The sequence below is a fragment of the Lactuca virosa genome, chromosome 3, assembly GCF_052849685.1.
Source record: "Lactuca virosa cultivar CGN04683 chromosome 3, Lactuca_virosa_CGN04683_v6, whole genome shotgun sequence".
Lineage (NCBI taxonomy): Eukaryota > Viridiplantae > Streptophyta > Magnoliopsida > Asterales > Asteraceae > Lactuca > Lactuca virosa.
The window spans coordinates 93,484,090-93,493,203 of record NC_136428.1 but is presented as its reverse complement, the minus strand read 5'-3'; the positions used below and the strand labels follow the sequence as shown (position 1 = coordinate 93,493,203).

Genomic DNA, 9,114 nt, shown 5'->3' with positions numbered 1-9,114 from the left:
TGTCTTCATCCCACATCTATGGTGAGAGTAAACAAGAGAACGTTTCCTCTTCTATAAATAGGAAATGTTGTAAAATGTTTCAAAGGGACCAAACCATGAGAACTTCCTTATGCCTACCTTTTTAGGATGTTGAGGGTATTCTTTGGTGAGATTGTCTTTATTGGCAACTGTCCATTTAAGTTTTAGAATCCCGAAAATAGTTTTGAACAAGATTTTTTTAGGTTCAAACAGAGTTTCAGTTGAAAAGCCGTTATGTAGTTTGGTATATTGAGTTGAATCGGTCTGAGTTTGATCAATTTGGATCGATAAAGGAAGCATTTTCCTTTCAGCACATACATTTGAAACTCCCATGATTTTTCAAATTGTTTCTAATAATATTATAAATAAGTTACCTAATCATAAAATTATAATTGTTTGAAAAATAAATTTGATTCAAAAACACAAAATATATACAAACCGGGTTTCAATAGAAAAAACGTTATGTAGTTTGGTATATTAAGCTGAATCGGTCCGAGTTTGATCAATTTGGACCGATAAATGAAACATTTTCCTTTCACCACATACATTTGAAACTCCCATGATTATTCAAATTGTTTATAATAATATTATAAGTTACATAATGTTATATAAATATAAAAAAAGCTACCTAAACATAAAATTATAATTGTTTGAAAAATCACTTTGATTCAAAAGCACGAAATATATACTCGATTATATTTTATAAATGAATTCATTTTATAATGACATTTTGAATCATGAAAATACATATAAACAAACTTTTTATATTAAGTACCTAACTGAATTTATGATTTTAGGATTTAACAAAAAGTTATTCAATAAAAACTTAATTTTTTATAGCAACTTACGAGATTACTGAAAAATAGAACTATTGAACAATAAATTTTCTGGATAACGTTTTATTTTTATTATTTAATATTTTATTTAACAAAATGAAATTATTGGCAAATAAAAAAATGAGTTTAATTAAAATGTCTTCATCCCACATTGATCGTGAGAGTAAACAAGAGAATGTATTCTCCTCTATAAATAGGAAATGTTGTGAAATATTTCAAAGGGACTAAGCCATGAGATCTTCCTTGCATCTAACTTTGTAGGACGTTGAGTGTATTCTTTGGTGAGATTGTCTTTGTCGACAAGTGACCAATTAAATTTCAGAATTTCGAAAACGATTTTGGACCGTATTTTTTAGATTTGGATCGAGTTTAATAAGGATTCGAGTGTCTTCTGGCTGAGTTAGGCAAACTCGCTTCCATTGGAGGCCGAGTTTAAGTAACATGCCGAGTATTTGGTTGTGTTAGCCAAGTTTTACAACCCTGTATGTAATACAATTTAAAGTTTTAACCTTATAAAAGACGTCACTATTATCATATTTTCTACATAATTATGGTAATATTTATGATACAAAACATTTTTTTTTACTATTTAAGATAAAAAGTTGTCTCTATTATCATATGTTGTACAAAATGATAAAATTTAAGATAGATAAAAAGATGTCTCTATTATCGTATTTTCTACATAATGATAATATTTAATATAAACGTTTTAATTTAATATGAAATTATTATTTAATAGATAACAATAACGATTTATTTATTTTTAAAAATTAACTTTTTTTTCTATTTTAATCATATAACTTTGTATATGCAAAACAACTTCAAGTTCCAACCTTATCTCTTATAATATAGTTCAACATAATAACAATACTAAAAATCATTTTTTATATTTTTTATGAAATTATTATTTAATTGTTAATAACAATAATTTAGTTATTTTTAATATAAAATATTTTTTATATCCCACGCAACGCGCGGACATTCGCCTAGTTTTAGTAATAAGATCAAGTAATCAGCTTAAACACGTTGTATGTGACACTATTTAGCACCTAAAGAGTCATATACTCCGAAACAAAATTGATTTATCCATCCATGGAAAATTAATAAGAACAACTTCATCTTTTAGTTAACATTCATAAAAGTTACTCATTTTCATATTTAGAACCAATGCCATTTAAACTCAATTTTAATTCATTTTTTATGTTTCTGAGCGGATTGAAACACTCCATTGTTCATGTAAAGTGCATGTGTTATAACCTATCTTTTATTTCTCAACTCATGATAATTTGAAGTTGAAAAAGGTACCCTTTTTGATCTATTAGGAGTGTTCGGATGTACATTTGAAGCAAATTTATATTTGTTTACAGTAACATATACATTATCTGGAAATATTTTTGACCCACCTGCATTGAGTGAACCTATTCCAGAGTGCAAACAAGAAGAGGTACATATTAATGACAATATTGCATACGTAATTTTTTTTTTAATATATAGTAGTTTATTTTTTTTCCATTATAACAGTTGACGCAAAACTCACTTGCGGATTACAGCAGATGCAAATACTTGCGGACAATTGAATTTTTTTTGTTTTCATACAAAAACACACACATGAAAAGGCGAACTGATTAGGTATGCTAAACACATTCTTTCATCATTGATTGCTCTTTCTACCATATCTAAACCGCTTCACTTGAATCTTACGGTTCAGGAGCTACTCATCGAGGTAAGCCTTAATTCTAATATGGCAATACTGATAAAGTACTTATCTTTTTTGCAGGTTTTTATGAGGTAAATCTGGTGAAAAAGAAGGATGGTGTTTCTAATGAAATATGTAAATCTTTTCGTCGCTTCGAGGTTAATATGTAAATATTTTCTGTATTTGATTCCGAGTTTTTTTTTAAGCGGAATAGTCAACATATATGAACTGATAAGTCATACATATTGGAATGAAATGAGCATGAGTTCTAGAAGCAGGTGTTCCTGTCAATTGTCATTCCTTTCGCTACCGGAGAATCTGATTTTCACACCCCGACTATTATCGATGAGGTAGCTGTTGATTTTACGATCTATATCTGTCAATTATTTCCTCAATTCAATCCACTCTTTTCATTGCTATAGCTAATAGTTGTTCAAACCTTGATTAATATATATTTTTCATTAAAAAAAAGGCTGGAATAAATGAAATTCGTGAAGGTTACACAAGGTATACATCTAATGCAGGTACCCATGAACTACGAACAGCAATATGCAAGAAATTGAAGGGTGAGATCAAATGAAATTTGAATCCTTTTGAGTTTTTGGATATCAATGTTAATGATGATTCCTTAAATATTTTCCTTTTATTTCTTGTAGAGGAGAATCATATTTGTTACACGCCTGATGAAATTGTGGTCAGTAATGGGGCAAAACAAAGTTTACTACAAGCAGTTATTGTTATTTGTTCCCCAGGAGACGAGATCTGAGTATACATGTGTTTTGTTTTTTTTTAATGATTTCTGTAAGAAAAATTAAACATTTATTGGTTTTCAGGTTATAATTCCACCTCCATTTTGGGTGGCTCACTTTAATGAGGAATTTCAGTTTCTCTCACTTGAATGCCTAACTTTTTGGTTGCAGACGTTGACACCTGTGGAACCAAACCTGTTATTTTTTCATAAACCAGGTAATTATTTATTTATTTTTTGATTATGTAGGTTTTTTTTTATCTAGGGCATGAAGCTAATATATCTGTTTGAATCTATTTGTAGAGGAATTGCCTCTGTGATTCTTCAAGAACGAGGAGTTTGAGGTATTATTGAAGTTTGTTAATTTTGAAGGTTAGCTATTTTAGTTATTTCTTTTATTTAAAGAGGTTTTTATTATGGAATTCATACTAAAATGCGTCTGTATGTGATTGTAAAAGAAATTGTTAATTTAGGCCATAATGATTTCTTCTAATTGGTATTGAACTTTGAAAAAAAATTTAGTGCAAAAAGGAAACAAAGTTTCCCTATTTTGCATCAGGTCACAAATAAACAGAAAAAGGAAAGTATGTTGCTATTTAACGCAAAAAAAACTTATTTCTCCTTTTTGCATTAGGTTAGCATGAAAAAAAAACTAAGTTGCCGTCTTTTTGCATCACGTCACAAAAGATAAAAAAGAAGTGTCTGAAGTGCCTTCTGCAGTTTTGACCGTTTTACCCATGCTTGGTATATTCGTATGTTGTTGTCTTCATAGTTCTAAACTTTGCCCCTGATTAATTTTCCGGCTTCTTATTGAAGGTTGATGGGCATGGTAGTGATCATTGTTATCTAAATTTTGGGGTTTATTGTAAACTGGACTAAGTTGCCCCTATGTTTGCTTTTTGTTTGTTTGCCGGTGCACTTGAGAGTATATTGCCTCTTGTCTTTCTTCCCCTTTGTTTGGCTTGTGTTTTTCTTGAATGAACTAAGAATTTGTGTTGAAAAACCAGTGCTCCTTTAATTTCTGACTTCATGTATATTAGTTTATGTGTTTTATTATTACATGTACACCAACATTTTGATTTCTTATTATCAAATTGTGCAATTTCCACCCTCCGTGACTATCTTTTTCTATTTTGGGTAACTTTTTGTTCACTGCTAAACATTCATTCTCCAGGAAAGAATAAATATGATAACATAAAAATCATAAAATGTTTACAAAAAAAATAAATTTAATGAATGATTCACTAAATATTAGATGATAAATGCTTATAAAGATTGGCAAAAAAAAAGATTTCGTAATACCAACTAACCCCCGCAACGCAGGGGCGACTCTTTCCTAGTTTGAGACTAAAGCCAAGTTGACTCAAGGCACGACAGGTACATTCTTAGCTATGGTACAAAAACAGGGTTAATTGCGTTGGATCCTTTTTCATGTTTGTTTGATTTCTTGCATTAAGTTTTAAAATGTTTTGACTTTGATTTTCTTTTCCTCTCCTTTATTCTATTTTCTCTAGTTTAAATTTTTCTTGTTCTCTCTTGAGGACAAGAAAGGTTCAAGCTTGGGGAGATTTGTTAGATGCATTTAATGCATGCATTTAGATTTAAACTCATGCATTTTGCATATTTTTCGGGATTTTTCATGATGCAATTCCATTCACACACTTTTATGATATTTCAGGGACTTTTGAAGGAAGAATCTTAGTTGAGGTGATGAAGAGGAGATATGGACAAAGTTTCGGGACAATTGGAGCATCGAGGAGGAAGTTATGAAGAAAATGAAGATTTTGGCTTTACAGGAGTTTACACGGCCGTGTAAATGGAAGCCTATAGTTTACACGGGTCGTGTAAACGCATACTCGTGAGCAATGTACTTCGAAGGCCTGACAGATTTGAGCAATTTACTTTTTTGTATTTACACTGCCGTGTAAATGGTCAGTTATAGTTTACACGGGCCGTGTAAACGCAGTTTTATTCTAATTTAAAGAAGGTAATTGGTTCCAAAAGGGGGGGATCATTTTGGGGAGTTCGAGGAGGCGATTTTGGGAGCTTTTTGAAGACAATTGTTGCTTGAAAACACTTGGATTTTAATTTGTAAGACTTTAATTTCAATTTCTAGGTTTGTGTTTGTTCTAGTCATGAGTGGCTAGAAACCTAATTCTCCAACTTTATGTATTGACATTTGGATGTGATTTCAATCATATGACTTGATGTTTGCTTTCAATTTTCTATCTAGTGAATTTGATTTTGTCTCAATCGAATGTTTGATTCTAATTGTGATTCTTATTGGCCATTTGAATTAGGGTTAGATCATGCAAGTTATCTAATTGCAAAATCCGTAATTGTTTTGTAAATTGGACTAGGTAACAAGCACTAATTTGATTTCTATTGAATGAATTTAGTGTAAATCTTATTCACACACTCTTACACTCCCGAGCTTGTGAGGAGTATTGGGTGTTGTTGGGAACATTCACATAAAGTTTAATGCAATCTTTCAATCTAATTCTAAGAGCTTGTTTAGATTAGGTTAGTAAGGTTAGGGTTAATTTTAAGAGCTTGTTTTGGTTAATTAATGTGGTGAATGGGAAGTGTTAGAGCTTGTTACACTTTCAAGTACCAACTTAGATAGAATTGAGCAAATATCATGTTATCTTGGAATTGCATTACTAAGTTGTCATACATAGAGTTGGAGTCCTCACAAATTCTGAATTTAATTCACGCATTTAGTTGATTACTTATGTTTTTAGTTGTTTGTTTAATCATAACATTCTAAACCCCCTCTCTTTACTATTGGTGACCATACTACCTTGTGCAAAGAGGTATAGACTAATTATCCGTGTCTCTGTGGATCGACCCTGCTTGCCTTGTACTACCTTTTAGTGCAATATAGTGGGATTCTTTTGGAGTATATCGTACCCCTTTATTTGTTGGGTTTGACACGCCTAACAGATATCAGCGGTATCATGTGGTGTCATCCCTACTTGAGGTTGAGGGTTCAAGTCTCGTGGTGGACAAAGGTAGAATTATATGTTAGTTTAGGTGTAGATTATAATATTCGTATTTGCCGGTTCAAAAAAAAGATACCTAACGCATACAGTTGCATACAAACAGTCACATATAAGCATACATACATTCACACACAATCATAAAAACACACATACTTATATAAATATACATAGATCCCAAAAACAGGACTCGGATAATAATGAAATTCATTAAACATTTATATAATGTAATAGATACAAGCATCTATGAAAAACAGGGCCCAAAAACACACAAAAAAACAAAGCATGAAGCTTACCAAAGGAAATAAGATGTGATATTTTCCGAACATCCATAAGAAGTTCAAAAAAGTTTAATATTGTTTGAAATCAAAACGTCTAGGTAAAATTTGTTACTTGGAAGTGGAGCGACAAAAACCCTTAAGGTAACAGTCACCTGAGTTAAAAATTGAAATGTAGAGCTTCAATGTCTTTTACACTAGATATAAATTAGAGTTATGAACATAAAAAAATGATATAATAGTCACCTGAGTTGGATACAATAGTTGTTTAACCCACAATATATACTTATTTCTTATCAGTTGTGTTGTCACCATAAAATCAGTCTGTTTATCATATAAAGAAAATGAAAAGGGAAAAATGTTGAAATTAGTAGAAACCAACCTTCAATGTCTTTTACACAAGTGCTAACATCCATCCCTAAAGGAGACCATATCTTCATCGAGATGTAGAGAGAAAAAAAGGGGATTTTAGGGTTAGAGAGATAGTGTCTTTAAGGATAAGACGATCAAGGTGAAGGAAATGATTCATGGACGTCTATTCCAAGTTTCAATATTGAAACCAAAATGCATCAAAACTTCATAATCTTATTCATAACTTGATACATGGAGATCATTCACGCAAAGAAAATAAGAAAAACTTACAAATGAGAATGCTTCTTCCTTTTATGAATCATAAAATTGGGAGAGTACCGATTTGGTTTGGGTATCCAAAATTCCGTTCTTCTATACATTTAGTTAATAGCATAAATTCATAAAGATAAAGGAAAATAGATGTTGAGGTAAATCAGTGGTGGTGGCAATTGATAAACAGAGACTGCACCAGAACCTCATTCCGTAATTGATGAACCTCATTCCGTAATTGATGACGATTGACAAACCAGAGAACCCTACTCGGAATATTTTTGAAATCGATTGTGATAACGTCTTTGGACGTAAGGGTTTAAACAATTATTCAAAATTAGGCACATCAAGAACTCAAAATCGGAGATGAACAATTTTGAAACTAATATGAAATTGATGAGAAGAGCAAAATGATCTTCAATTCGTTGCCACAAATCAATTGTACCTTCGTGTACATGCAACTGAAAGTGAGGTTACTGGACGGACGGTATGGGTGAGGGTCAGCTGAACACATCCTGAGGTGGTGAGGAAAAGAGGTGAGCCCATTCCCTCACTCTATTCTTATTTAACTTTTTTATTATCTTTTTTAATACTTATTAAATTATATACCTACTAAAAATTATAAAAAAATATATCAAAATTCATGGTTTTTAATTCCCTACAAAATGAGTATAATATTTATAGAAAATATATTTTTAAAAAAATAATAAAAAAATAATGGGGGAAGCTTACCACTCATTCTTTGGGTTTTAGGTGAGGGAAATGGTGGTGTGACCCACAAAAAATGAGGGAAACTCCCGACCCATACCCTCCGTTTTAGAGGTATTTATGAATCGATTTTAAATTTGGATATGATTAGAATTCCTAATATTTTGACATGAAATTCATATACCGTACATGGGGAAAAGATAGAGTTTGATATTGAACCTTAAATCGATTGGAAGAGTTTTGTTTTTTTGGGATAAATCGATTTACCTTCGAGGATTGGTGATCTATCGGAAGCAAAGATCAGAGCAATAATATAAGCGCAAACCGTTGTATTAGGCAATTTAAATTAAATTTGGATATGATCTTATTCCTGGCCATTTTACATTGGTTTGTCGACATCTGTTCCTTTCTCTTTCTCTAATCAACAAAGATTGCAAAGAGTGTTGAATGAATTTTAGGGTTTTCAGAGAAAGAAATAGGAGGTATATCTCAATCGATTTTCATCCTGATTTATTGGGATTGTGATGAAGATATTGCTGATTTTATGGATAGATCTTAATTAAAAACGCCGACGCAGCAAATGAAATTCAAATTGGAGAACCAAAACAAACGAAACACGAAACGTGGCGTAATATTGATTTAATAATATATTTTTTTATAATATATATATATATATATATATATATATATATATATATATATATAGGTTTAGGTTCTATGGAAAACAAAAAAACCCTAAAAATCATAAAAATACATAAAAAAAATACTTAGAGATCACAAAACTTTTTTTTAAATTTTTTAATGAAAAAACCGTATGTTTTTATATAAATTCACTGATTTTCTTTTTGAAAAAAAAAATAATTTTTTTAAAAAAAAAATTGATTTTTTATTTTTTTTTTCAGCAAATTTATTAAAAAACCTGCGATTTTTTATAAAAAAATTAAAAAAAAAAGTTTTGTAATCTCTAAGTATTTTTTATGCATTTTTATGATTTTTAGAGTTTTTTTAGGGTTTTTTTGTTTTCCAAATAACTCTTCCCTATATATATATATATATATATATATATATATATATATATATATATATATATATATATATATATATATATATATATATATTAAAAGCTAAAAAAAATAAAGAAAATACAAAAAGTAAAGTTGACCAATCACATGAAGAGAGAGAGAGAAGGTGAGGTACCCTCCCTTCT

At 30.3% G+C, this 9,114-nt stretch overlaps 2 long non-coding RNA genes across 2 annotated transcripts; both read left to right on the top strand.

Moving 5' to 3' along the window:
• The first annotated feature begins 2,800 nt into the window (after positions 1-2,800).
• LOC145163254 (uncharacterized) lies at positions 2,801-3,233 on the top strand. The gene is made up of 3 exons (XR_013739681.1): positions 2,801-2,900; positions 3,075-3,116; positions 3,207-3,233. It is a non-coding gene; the product is annotated as an uncharacterized LOC145163254 (long non-coding RNA).
• A 350-nt stretch (positions 3,234-3,583) lies between these two features.
• LOC145162491 (uncharacterized) lies at positions 3,584-5,467 on the top strand. Its single transcript, XR_013739139.1, has 3 exons — positions 3,584-3,670; positions 4,622-4,675; positions 4,977-5,467. It is a non-coding gene; the product is annotated as an uncharacterized LOC145162491 (long non-coding RNA).
• The last annotated feature ends 3,647 nt before the right edge of the window (positions 5,468-9,114 follow it).